At 46.5% G+C, this 14,150-nt stretch overlaps 1 protein-coding gene across 1 annotated transcript in view; it reads right to left on the bottom strand.

The window, feature by feature from the left end:
* Positions 1 to 14,150, bottom strand: part of sez6b (seizure related 6 homolog b) — a 901,253-nt gene that overhangs the window by 137,231 nt on the left and 749,872 nt on the right. The gene's annotated exons all lie outside the window — the stretch shown is intronic.

The raw sequence follows: 14,150 nt of genomic DNA, 5'->3' as shown, positions 1-14,150 counted from the left end.
CACGGCATAACTAAGACCGCTTATTTCCACCTCCGTAACATCGCCCGTCTCCGCCCCTGCCTCAGCTCATCCACTGTAGAAACCCTCCTCCATGCCTTTGTTACCTCTAGACTTGACTATTCTAATGCACTCCTGGCTAGCCTCCCACGTTCTACCCTATGTAAACTTGAGGTCATCCAAAACTCTGCTGCCCGTGTCCTAACTCGCACCAAGTCCCTGTGCTTGCTGACCTATGTTAGCTCCTGGTTAAGCAATGCCTCGATTTCAAAATTCTCATCCTTGTTTTCAAATCCCTCCATGACCTTGCTCCTCTCTATCTCTGTAATCTCCTCCAGCCTCACAACCTCCCCCCCGAGATATCTGCGCTCCTCTAATTCTGCCCTCTTGAGCATCCCGGATTATAATCGCTCAACTATTGGTGGCCGTGCCTTCTGTTGCCTAGGCCCCAAGCTCTGGAATTCCCTGTCTAAACCTCTCTACCTCTCTTTCCTCCTTAAAACCTATCTCTTTCTCGAAGCTTTGGTCATCTGCCTAAATTTCTCCTTGGTGTCAGTTTTTTTCGCTCCTGTGAAGCGCCTACTATGTTAAAGGCGCTATATAAATATTGTAATCACTTCTGCTCTCCACTTTATCACAGACCTTTCCTTTTGCTCTTTCCTTCAGCCTCCCCTCATATTCTTGCCTCATATTCTGTACTTGCTTATAAAGTGTTAAATCTCCAACATCTTCCAGTTCTGACAAAAGGCCATTGACCTGAAATGTTAACTCGGTTTCTCTCCACAGATGCCGCCTGACCTGCTGCGTGTTTCTGGCATTTTCTGTTTTTATTCCATGTTTCTTTTGTTATTGACGTGGTACTGCCTTCATTCCTGTGTCAGCTGTGGCTCACTGGGCAGCACCCTTGCCTCTGAGTCAGAAGGTTGTGGATTCAAGTCCCACTCCAGGAACTTGAGCACACAAATCTAAGCCGACATTCCAGTGCAGTGCTGAGGGAATGCTGCACTGTCGGAACTGCCATCTTTCGGATGAGACGTTAAACCGAGGCCCCGTTTCTCTCTCAGGTGGACGTAAACGATCCCATGGCACTACTTCGAAGAAGAGTGGGGGAGTTATCCCCAGTGTCCTGGCCAATCCCTCAATCAACATAACAAAAACAGATTATATGGTCATTATCACATTGCTATTTGTGGGAACATACTGTGCGCAAGTTGGCTGCCACGTTTCCTACATTACAACAGTGACTACACTCCAAAAGTACTTCATTGGCTGTAAAGCGCTTTGGGACGTCCGGTGGTCATGAAAGGCGCTATATAAATGCAAGTCTTTCTTGCTGTGCCTAGGGTTATTGCTGCCGTGTATGTATAAGACCAAATTTAGGGATCATACAGCTATTCCTACTATTCGTTGTTGGGCCACCTCCATAATCTGGAGAATGGAGGTGCCACTGCACAGAGATGGAACGTGGCAGGGGACAACCTTGATACCGTGGCCCATGGATGGGGGCTGACTGTAATCGTTTTTTACTGTTGCAGTGGCATTAACGTGCATGGGGGGGGGGGGGGGGGGGGGCGGTTGACTGCGTGATTACTCATGGCTTAGTGTGTGACTTTCCACGGGCGGACGCGATGATGCGATTCCTTCTCTCGTGGGGCCTCGCACTCCTGGGACGGGGCTCTCTGTTTAATTCAGTTCCCAGTATCGAGTGCGCGATGTAACTCGCACGCAGCTAGAACAAATCTGATTATAAACACACGACACAAATTGTCAGTTCACTTTGTATAATTGTTGAGATGTTTGCTTCTGAAAACAGTCGTGCATTAATTAAGTTGACTGTTTCTTTCAGAACCCCATCCAGAATGCTATTTATTATGTGCGTGCTTTGCAACACACTTCTCATCTCCCAGTAAGTATGTAAATGAGTTGGTCCTAATTAAAAAGCTGAACAAATTGGTTGCATGAATAATCTATCACAGTTTAGACATTGTGGGTCACTCGTCTACAGCTGTCACATGATATGATAATTACATAAAACACCCATTTTGACCACTTTGCACAACTGGCTACTCAAGCAGGCGATTTTCCTAATGAATTGTTAAGTCTATATTTAACAGTGGATTGAGAAAATACTCTGATGTATATTTTCCTAATTGTATAAACTTAATAGCCATCTGAGATTATAAAGTGCAGACTAACTTCAGTATAACTGCCCAGGTATCTCTACCATATGGTTACACTCAAGACACACTAAAGTTACCCTTTTGTCATCTCAAGGCTCACGCATACTCCAATTTAAACATACATTTTCCTTCCTCCCCATCTCCCCTGCTCAGTACCTACTGGAGTTATTTGCTTAGAACTCCGGAGCGTTGCAGCTGGTGGCTTGGGAGAAATGGTCCACGTATGCGTGGTTCATGTATGCGCAGTACCCTGGTTGTCGTGGCCTGCAACTAAACCGTGTTGCCTGAACTCTCCACTGTCTAGCTGGTCTCTCCACTATTCAGAAGGCACTGCTTCATTGCCAGTTGTGAGGATAACTGGATCAGGGCCCAGAAAAATTGTTCAAAACTCCGTGTGTCCTGAGAGAGCAGTTGAAGGAGGGAGGGGGAGAGAGAGAGAGAGAGAGAAACATAAACTGGGGGAGGGGGAGAGAGAAACACAAATGGGACAAGGGAGAGAGAGAACACCACAAACTAGGAGAGGGAGAGAGAGAGAGAGAGAGAGAGAGAGAAACACAAACTGGGAGAGAGAGAGAGAGAGAAACAGAATGGGAATGGGAGAGGAAGTTAAAGTGGCAGGCCGAAGGGAACGCGGTCATATTTTCAGGCAGAACGATGGTGTTTGGTGAAGTGGTCTCCTAATTTGTGAGCCCTGATTGTCTATTTTCCATGGTATTTTCTCACATTTATCTTCAACCTCCCACTGCCTGAGCTACCCACAAATCCTTTGTTTCTTTGTTACTTCCTTCTATTATTTGTTACATTGTCGGGCAGTCATTCCCACTGATGCCTCCTCTCTGGGTTTGGTTGTCTGTACCCGATTCCCTCCACGCCCCCCCTTTTCTGATATTAATAGACTTGTCCGCCTCTTGCTTTTCAGTTCTGAATAAACATGATGTTCTGTATCTGCAAAGCATGCACTCCCACGTTCCGCCACCAGAGAGCTCATCCCTTGAAGTCCCAAGGGATCCCAGCATCCCTTGCTGTTACTTTAACCTCCCTGTATGCAGCCTCATCTGTGTTCGGAACACGATAACTGGTGATGAGAATACGAATCCAATGCAAAGATGCAGCAAACTGTGGGCATCCTGGAGAAGTTCTCGGAAGGTGAGGACTGGGAAGCCTATGTCGAATGGCTAGACCAGTACTTTGTAGCCAACGAGCTGGACGGAGAAGGAAGCGCTGCAAAAAGGAGAGCGGTCCTCCTCACAATCTGCGGGGCTCCGACCTACAGCCTCATGAAGAACCTTCTCGCTCCGGTGAAACACACAGATAAGTCGTATGAGGAGCTGTGTACACTGGTTCGGGAGCATCTTAACCCGAGGGAGAGCTTGCTGATGGCGAGGTATTGGTTCTACACGTGCCAGCGATCTGAAGGTCAGGAAGTGGCGAGCTATGTCGCCAAGCTAAGGCGACTTGCAGGACAATGTGAGTTTGATGGCTACCTGGAGAAAATGCTCAGAGACTTTTTTGTACTGGGCATTGGCCACCAGACCATCCTACGAAAACTTTTGACTGTAGAGACACCGACCCTCAGTAAGGCCATTGCGATAGCACAGGCGTTTATGTCCACCACTGATAACACCAAACAAATCTCTCAGCACACAAGCGTCAGCAATGTTCATAAATTAACTGTAACTGTAACTGAGCAGAAATGTACAGGGCAGAACCCATGAGTCTGCAACTGCCAGTAGGCCTCAGGTGATCCAGATGACTCAGAGTCCCCAACAAAGGATGACTGCAAGGCAATTCACACCTTGTTGGCATTGTGGAGGCTTCCATTCAGCCTATTCATGCCGCTTCAAATGATATGTTTGCAAGAGCTGTGGAACAATGGGGCACCTTCAACGAGCTTGCAAACGAGCTGCAAACTCTGCAAAACCTGCTAACCACCATGTGGCAGAGGAAGATCAGTCCATGGTGGATCAAAGCTATTTTGAGCCTCAGAAAGAGGAGGCAGATGCTGAAGTACACGGGGTGCACACATTTTCGACGAAATGTCCACCTATAATGCTAAACGTAAAATTGAATGGCTTACCTGTAGCCATGGAACTGGACACTGGTGCTAGCCAATCCATCATGAGTAAAAAGATGTTTGAGAGACTGTGGTGCAACAAGGCATTCAGACCAGCCCTGAGCCCCATCCACACGAAACTGAGAATGTACACCAAAGAGCTTATCACTGTCCTGGGCAGCACCACGGTCAAGGTTACCTCCGAGGGCACGGTGCATGAACTGCCACTCTGGATTGTCCCGGGCGATAGCCCCACACTGCTTGGAAGGAGCTGGCTGGGCAATATCTGCTGGAACTGGGATGAAATCCGAGTGCTATCACATGTTGATGAGGCCTCATGTACCCAGGTTCTTAACAAATTTCCTTCCCTTTTTGAGCCAGGCATTGGAAACTTTTCCGCGGCAAAGGTGCGGATCCACTTGGTCCCAGAGACACGACCCATTCACCACAAGGTGCGAGCGGTACCTCACATGATGAGGGAGAGATTGGAAATCGAGCTGGACAGGCTGCAATGCGAGGGCATCATCTCCCCAGTGGAATTCAGCGAGTGGGCCAGCCCGATTGTTCCAGTACTCAAAAATGATAGCACGGTCAGGATTTGCGGCGATTATAAAGTAACTATTAATCTTTTCTCGTTACAGGACCAATACCCGCTACCGAAGGCAGATGACCTATTTGCGACGCTGGCATGAGGCAAGACGTTTACCAAGCTCAACCTGACTTCGGCCTACATGACGCAGGAGCTGGAGGAGTCTTCGAAGGGCCTCACCTGCATCAACATGCACAAGGGACTGTTCATCTACAACAGATGCCCATTTGGAAGTCGGTCGGCTGCAGCGATCTTCCAGAGAAACATGGAGAGCCTACTCAAGTCGGTACCACAGGACGATATATTAGTCACGGGTCGGGACACCGCCGAGCACCTCCAAAACCTGGAGGAGTTCCTCTAGTGAGTGGATCGCGTAGGGCTGCGGCTGAAGAGGTCGAAATGCGTCTTCATGGCAACAGAAGTGGAGTTTTTGGGGAGAAAGATCGCGGCGGATGGCATTCGGTCCACAGATGCCAAGACAGAGGCTATTACGAACGCGCCCAGGCCACAGAACATCACGGAGCTGCGGTCATTCCTGGGGTTCCTTAACTATTTTGGTAACTTCCTATCCGGGGTTAAGCACCCTTTTAGAGCCCTTACATGTGTTATTGCGCAAAAATGAGAACTGGATATGGGGAAAAAAACAAGTAATTGCTTTTGAGAAAGCCAGAAACATTTTATGCTCCAACAAACTGCTTGTATTGTATAATTCGTGTAAAAGACTTGTGCTTGCATGTGACGCGTTGTCGTACGGAGTCGGGTTTGTCTTACAACAAGGTAACGTTGCTGGGAAGTTGCAGCCTGTCGTCTATGCTTCCAGGAGCTTGTCTAAGGCCGAGAGGGCCTACAGCTTGATTGAGAAAGAGGCATTAGCGTGTGTGTTCGGGGTAAAGAAAATGTATCAATACCTGTTTGGCCTCAAATTTGAGCTGGAAACTGATCACAAGCCCCTCACATCCCTGTTCGCTGAAAACAAGGGGATAAATACTAATGCCCAGCGTACAAAGGTGGGCACTCGTGCTGTCAGCGTATAACTATACCATCCGCCATAGGCCAGGCACCGAGAACTGTGCGGATGTTCTCAGTTGGCTACCATTGCCCACTACAGGGGTGGAAATGGCGCAGCCTGCAAACTTGTTGATGGTGGCGCAGCTCGCAAACTTGTTGATGGTCATGGAAGCGTTTGAAAATGATAAATCACCTGACACGGCCCGCCAGATTAGGACTTGGACCAGCCAAGATCCTCTGCTGTCCCTAGTAAAAAACTGTGTACTGCATGGGAGCTGGGCCAGCATCCCCGTTGAAATGCAAGAGCTAATCAAGCCGTTCCAGCGGTGAAAGGACGAGCTGTCCATTCAGGCAGACTGCCTGTTGTGGGGTAACCGCGTAGTGCTGCCAAAAAAGGGCAGAAAGACGTTCATCTTGGATCTCCACAGCACACACCCAGGTATAGTCATGATGAAAGCGATAGCCAGATCCCACGTGTGGTGGCCCGGTATCGACTCTGACTTAGAGTCCTGTGTACGGCAATGCAGCGTGTGTGCTCAGTTGAGCAACGTGCCCAGACAGGCACCAGTAAGTGTGTGGTCCTGGCCCTCCAGACCATGGTCGAGGATCCATGTCGACTATGCGGGCCCGTTTATCGGTAAAATGTTCCTGGTGGTGGTGGATGCTTTTTCAAAAAGGATTGAATGTGAAATAATGTCGGGAAGCCTGAGGGCCATGTTTGCCACCCACGGCCTGCCTGACATACTGGTCAGTGACAATGGGCCATGTTTCAGCAGTGCCGAATTTAAAGAATTCAGGACCTGCAATGGGATCAAACATGTCACCTCGGCCCCGTTTACACCAACCTCCAATGGGCAGGCAGAGCGGGCAGTACAAACAATCAAACAGAGCCTTAAACGAGTCACAGAAGGCTCACTCGAAACCCGCCTGTCCCGAGTACTGCTCAGCTACCGCACGAGACCCCATTCGCTCACAGGGGTGCCCCCCCGGCTGAGCTATTCATGAAAAGGACACTTCAAACCAGACTCTCACTGGTTCAGCCCAATCTGCATGATCAGGTAGAGAGCAGGCGGCAACAACAAAATGTAAACGATGGTCGCACCACTGTGTCATGGGAAATTGATCTGAATGACCCTGTGTATGTGCTAAACGATGGATATGGTCCCAAGTGGATCACGGGCATGGTGATAGCTAAAGAAAGGAATAGGGTGTTTGTAGTCAAACTAGACAATGGACAAATTTGCAGAAAGCACCTGGACCAAACGAGGCTGTGGTTCACAGACTGCTCCGAACAACCCACAGCAGACACCACCTTTTTCGAGCCCACAAAACTCACCCAAAGGATCAACGACACCACCCCGGACCAGGAAATTGAATCCATCACGCCCAACAGCCCAGCAAGGCCATGCTCACCTAGCAGCCCTGCAGGGCCAATAACACGCCAGCCCAGCGAGGGCATAGCCAACACACCAGAACAGACACTTGTACTGAGTTGGTCCACCAGGGAAAGAAAGGCTCCCGACCACCTCACCTTGTAAATAGTTTTCACTTTGACTTTGGGGGAGGGGGGCTGGGGAGTGATGTTGTGTATCTGTAAAGCATGCACTCCCATGTTCCGCCACCAGGCAGCTCATCCCCTGAAGTCCCAAGGGATCCCAGCATCCCTTGGGAGCACTGTACATAAGCCGGCCCCTAAGGCCCGTTCCTCACTCTGGAGTGTCTTATTAAGGACTAAGGTCACTGTTACTTTAACCTCCTTGTGTGCAGCCTCATCTGTGTTAGGAACACAATACATGAAACGTTAACTGTTCTCTCCACGGATTCTGATTGACCTGCTGTGTGTTTCCACAAAGGCTTCTATTCAATATATTTTATGTGTTCTGTACTTGTTTTCAGTTGTATGCTCAACATATTCCTGCGCTATATGGGAAGCGTCGAAATTTTGGAACTGTCCATCGTCTCTCAGTGGCTTCCCCTCCTTTGAATGGAGGGTCCACTCTATTACACAACAAAGATCAGGGCCAAGAAATGGCCATTCGACCCACTGAAGAGTTGCCCCTTCAATATTTTCACCCTCCCAACCATTCCTATCCTGCCTGGAAAATTATTGCAGACATTTAAAAAAATATTTGTTCCTGGGATGTGGGCGTCGCTCGCAAGGCCAGCATTTATTGCCCATCCCTAATTGCCTGCAGTCCGTGTGGTGAAGGTACTCCCACAGTGAGTGCACTTCTTTGTAGCGGAATGGCTTTAACGGCCATTTCAGTGGGCAATTAAGCGTCAACCACTGTGAGTCTGGAGTCACATATAGGCCAGACCGGGTAAGGACGGCAGATTTCCTTCCCTAAAAGGACATTAGTGAACCAGATGAGTTTTTACGACAATCCGGTAGTTTCATGGTCACCAATATGGATACTAGCTTTTTATTCCGGATTTATTTAATTAACTGAATTTAAATTCCCCAGCTGCCGTGGAGGGAATTGATCTCATGTCTTTGAATTCGTCCAGGCCTCTGGATTACTATCACGCTCAGTGCGAAGAAGTTCTTTTTGATGTCCAATTTAAATGTACTTTTCACCAGTTTACAGTTCCGCCCATTCGACTATCCTGTTTCATTTTGAAGTAATATTCAGGATTTACCTCATCTGAGCCATTTATTGCGCGACATAATTCAACGAGTGCCACTCTAATCGTCTTCTTTCTGTGCTGTAAAAACTGAACATTATTAACCTTTCTTCATACCTTCCCCTTGGAATTGTGTCTCTGCACATTCTCCAGTCGCTGCACAACCATGTTGCAGCTCACTGATCAGAAGTGCGGTCTGAACAATACCATTTTACAGGCTCAGCATAATCTCAGTACAACTCTCTCTTACTATTCTGCCTCTGTGTCGAAAGATTTTATTCGCTTGTTAATTGCTCTACCACATTGTCTACACATTTGACAATATTATATTGACAGTAATATATTGACAAGAAAGTCTCATTCTATTTCATGCTATTTATAGTTATGTTGCACACGTGGGGCGATTTTTTCCAGTACGTGTGGATGGTGGGGGGCTTTGCCTGCTGACATTGCACTGTCGCAAATTGCCAGAAGAGTGCTCGCTATTTTCCCATACTCAAGGCTTCATTTCGCCGGCACACAGTCAGAAAATGACTTCCGTCAGCTCGTAAAACGTGCAACACTTATCGCCATCAGCCCGGCAATCTGCAGAAGCGATCTAAACGTTTATGAAAATTCCTATCTGCACTTACGGTTTTTGCTCATCTCCCTCACTGAGTCATCCACACAAAACTGCTTTCGCAATGCAGGCCATTAATGTAAGCACGGCAGGGTACCACTCAACACCTTCTGTAGTCAAACAAAACTCCCACTCACCAGCACGGTCGTGTTTTTTTATCCTTTACCGACTCACTAGGCAATCTTTGGAGTCCCGTGGCTTTCAGCTTATTTAGCAGTTTTAATTAATTACAGTGATAAAGCTGTTCATATGTTGAAAGTAACTTTATTAACTACATCATCCCTGTACTTCTGGAGCAAAGATTTCATAAAACGAATGTAAATCCTTCTGGTCTGCCCCTTTCCCTCATTCTCTCCTTCCTCTATTTTTATTATATTGGCTTAACTTCAAATCTACCTCGACATAGTACATTATTATTCTACACCCATTAAAATTTAAACTCTTCATTTAACCATTTCTTTTATCTCCTCGGTCCCATCTGAGATTTTAGAAGTAGGACCCATGTAAAAATAAATTGGATTCTAATTGGCTGAAATTTGCTTGAAATGTTTTCAACCATTTGGGGCCCATTGGTCTAAGGATTGACACAGGCCTAGCGAGGCCAAACTTTCAACAGCTTTATTTTTTACAATTTCCTTGCATCCCCTCCCAAAGATGTTCGTCCTTGCTGGTGTACAGTTCCAGAGATAGTTTACAGATATAGCCCTTCCTGTATTAGCCTTGACAGTTAATGCCGGTATGGCATTCAACTCTCTGGGCATTAGGGTCGAGTTTGGTCCTGTCCTCCAATGATATCCGTACTTTCAGTAATGGCCACTCAATAGCAATCAGGAGCAGCAACCATGTCGAATTTTCCCCTCCCTAGCCCAAGGCGCCCTCATTGCTGCCCCAGTTGTGATCAGCTAACACAGCTCAGACGTACATGTGTCAGCCAGGTGTCAGCTGTGGCTCAGTGGGTAGCATTTGCCTCCGAGTCAGAAGATTGTGGGTTCAAGTCCCACTCTAGGGACTTGAGCACATGAATCTAGGCTGCCACTCCTGTGCAGTGCTGAGGGAGTGCTGCACTGTCGGAGGTGCCGTCTTTCGGATGAAACGTTAAACTGAGGCCCTGTCTGCTCTCTCAGGTGGATGTAAAAGATTCCATGCAACTATTTCCAAGAAGAGCAGGGGAGTTATCCCTGGTCTCCTGGTCAATATTTATCCCTCAGCCAACATAACAAAAAACAGATTATCTGGGCATTGTCACATTGCTGTTTGTGGGAGCTTGCTGTGCGCAAATTGGCTGCTGCGTTTCTCACGTTACAAGAGGGGCTACACTTCAAAAAGTACTTCATTGGCTGTAAAGCACTGTGAGACATCCGGTGGTCACAAAATGCAAATGCAAGTCTTTTGTTTTTTCTTTCCATGGGACCTCCTCAGTCTGCATGTCTCAAACATTCACTAGGCAAAGTCACTGTGCCATCAGGGGAATGCTTGTGAAGTTTTAAAGCGTCAAATAGAAAATAGAACCACTGCACCAGTCTCAGCAAAAACTGGCACACAGAATGGGGCACAAGGGGACGGTACATCCATTAGGCTCTAAAGAATGACAAGCTCTGGGTTGAATTGAATGAAAAACCTGTAACCTGAAACCGAGTCGAGAGAATGTGGACCTGCTTTAGCCTGTTAATAAGTTAACTTGGCAGCAGATTTCCCACATCATTTACGCAATCACACATCTCTCCTCCCCTTCTTTCCCGTGCTCCTAGCTATCAGTAAATTGATCTGACATCTTTCAACGACACAGTATTCCTAATAATAGCTGTATAATAGAAATTCAACCCATTAATTTAAACTGTCTGATAAACCTGTCAGTCCTGTTGCTGGTAACCTTGCCACAGGATGGGAGTTTTCGCACAGTCAACTGCAAGTGAACACAGACCTGGCCTCAGCATAATAAGGGCACCTTTTTCAGACCAGTGGAATTGTTTGTGGAACGCCCAGAGGAGGGCTGGGAAATCGGGCAGAAATCTGTATCGCCAGATTAGTGCCTGAATTGGGCAGAACGTAATCTTATAACCAGCTGTTGTGCAAATCTTAAAATGTATGGGAATTGTATTGAATCATCATCAAAGGCAGTCCCTCAGAATCGAGGAAGACTTGCTTCCACTCTTAAAAATGAGTCCTTAGGTGGCTGAACAGTCCAATACAGGAGCCACAGACTGTGTCACAGATGGGACAGATAGTCACTGAGGGAAAGAGAGAGTGGGACAGGTTTGCCGCACGCTCTTTTCGCTGCCTGCGCTTGATTTCTGCATGCTCTCGGTGATGAGACTCGAGGTGCTCGGTGCCCTCCCAAGACCGATATTGGTACAGCTCCTGTGGGAAGACTCTAGCAAAGACAAAACAAATTTCTTTTCATGTGAATCCTATGAGAATTGTTTGGAGAATTTTACCCGGAGTATAATTGTACCTCATCCAAGAGAGGATAGGAAAGCAGGGCGGGCTTCTTCAACAGTAACATACTGCAGTACACACAAGGCTCCAATTTACTGACTCATCAGTTAGACTAACAAGTGCGCTGTAGTTTTGCACACGTCTTCTGAAAATGAATGCAGATTCTCTTGTATGCTCCAAAATTTTAAAAGCTCTCTCATTTTGATGCAATGAAATTGGATAGCATTATACAAAGGTTTGGGGGTAGGGAAATCTCTGTGATATCACACACAGAGATTCTGCTAATGCCGAAAGAATCAAATCAGATGAGTTTTAATCTAATTTCATCCCGTGGAAGCCTTGTGTTATTCTCCAGGCTCTTTGTGCCATGTTGCTTGCATGTTGGCCCATTCTTGAGCCTGACAATAAACACTCTGTTACCCTCCTTGGCCGTAACAGTACTGGCGACCCACTTGGGACCTTGACCATAATTTAGCACATACACAGGATCGTTAACAGAGATGTCGCGTGACACAGCAGCACGATCATGATGCCACTGCTGATTTTGACGTCTGTTTTCAACACGATCGTTCAAGTCAGGATGGACGAGAGAAAGAGCTTGGTCTTGAGACACCTCTTCGTCAATAGTTCAGCAGGGGAGACCCCGGTAAGCATGTGGGGTCTTGTCCTGTGACTCAGCAATATGCATGACAAGCGAGTCTGCAGTGAACCCTGAGTTACACGTTTCATACTCTGCTTGATTGTTTGGACAGCACGCTCTGCTTGATCATTAGAAGCAGGCTTGAATGGTGCTGACCGCACATGTGTAATACCATTGAGTTTCCTGAACTCTTGAAACTCCAGACTTGTGAAGCAAGATCCGTTGTCGCTCACAATAATGTCAGGCAGACCATGAGTAGCAAACATGACACCTTTAATGCTGTTTTCCACTCACTGCATCTTTTTGACATTATGTTGCAGTTATAACCGCACTGCACATCCATTTTCAGTTGCATCTTCTCATTGGCTAAATTTCAAATCCTCGATTCTTCACATAGCTCCAAAGCCTGGATTTCCCATTAGGAATTATTTGAATGTCTCTCGTAACCTCATTTCGCTTACTGCTGCTGTTAAAATAACATCAATCGGAAAATCAAGGCCCAAAAATTCACCAAAATGTAAAAATGTTTTTTTAAATACAATTTCAAAGATGCCTTGTGATCACAGCGGAGTTCTCCTGAAATCAAGAATAACTTGCAGCACCCTTCATGCAGGAGAATGTCCCAGGTGCTTTACAAAATAGAAAAGAGACATCAATCATAGGAAGGATTCAAAGAATATAGGAACAGAAATAGAAATAAAAGTAGGCGATTTGGCTCTTCAAGCCTGCTCTGCCATTCAACTTCACCCACCCGCACTATCTTTTGGTTCTCTTAGTATCCATAAATCTTTTGATCTCTGTGATGAATATACTCAATGACTGAGCATCCACAGTCCTCTGGGGTAGATAATTCCAAAGATTCACATCCCCTTGAGTGAAGAAATGGCTGACCCCTTAGTCTGAGAATCAGGAATCCCAGGAATCAGTATAGTGAATCTTCGTTGCACTCCTTCTAAGCTAAGTATATCCTTCCGCAGGCAAGGGGACCAAAACTGCACTCTGTACTCCAGGTGCAGTCTCACCAATACCCTATATAATTGCAGGGGTAGGAACTATAAGGCCTATCTGTTATCGGGGTGTGTCAGAATTTGAAGAGACTTTTGATGGAAGGGAGAGGTAGTATGTCTAAGCAGCTTTGGGAGAGAGCTGCAAAGAGCGGGGAGGGGGTTGTGTGATGAGCTGTGATCCAGTGGAGTACAGGGCATAGGCTGAGATACTTGGCCAAAGAGGATTATTCGGGCCCAGAGCAGCGAAGTTGGGGAGGGATTTGAAATAGTTTATTTTCTTCTCAGTCTCGCAGCGAAGAGGCCTGCAGCTCTTGTTATAGACTAGAGTGGAGCTACAGCTCCCTTGTGTCTCAGTTATTTTTATACTTAAATGGACAGAGATACATTTATATGTTGCTTTAAAAAAGCACATCTTAATGGATTAGTCTCAAATGATGCAACATGAACAGAAGCTTGCAATTCAACATTTCAAAATGACAGCTTACCACTGCTTTAAGTTTATTCAAAAAAGATTTATTTTAAAGCTCTTCTGATCCCTTCGTATTCCCCAAGGTTTCTTAGCAACTTGCCTTACCTCCAACTTCCATTTGTTTGAATCCAGCAGCTTTAGTCTCTACAGTTCCCATCGTCTCATTATTCTTGGGCTTTTTCTTGTCATGTAACGTTTTACTCTTCTTAAATCGTCACTGATTTCAAATCATCGACTGTTTTTAGACTTTTTAGTGTTGTTCTCACTGGGCTTAAACCCCCACCCCAGCTTTCTGGTATTTGCAGCTCAGCAACGATTAGCACGGATTACCATGGTGATAATCCTCATTACCAAATGGGACACAGACTATACAATGCTGTTTTATTTTGACTTGCCTCATTATCTGTTGAAAAGTTGCAGTTGTGCCCGTGTTTGTTTAGTGGGTAAATGCACTGTCGACCGTGCACTGACCCATACAGCGCACCAACTTAGATCCCGAGTATGTGCTGGGTTAGCAGACCTCAGGC

The sequence above is a fragment of the Pristiophorus japonicus genome, chromosome 16 (assembly GCF_044704955.1).
Source record: "Pristiophorus japonicus isolate sPriJap1 chromosome 16, sPriJap1.hap1, whole genome shotgun sequence".
NCBI lineage: Eukaryota > Metazoa > Chordata > Chondrichthyes > Pristiophoridae > Pristiophorus > Pristiophorus japonicus.
This window is presented reverse-complemented; position numbering and strand designations above follow the sequence as displayed.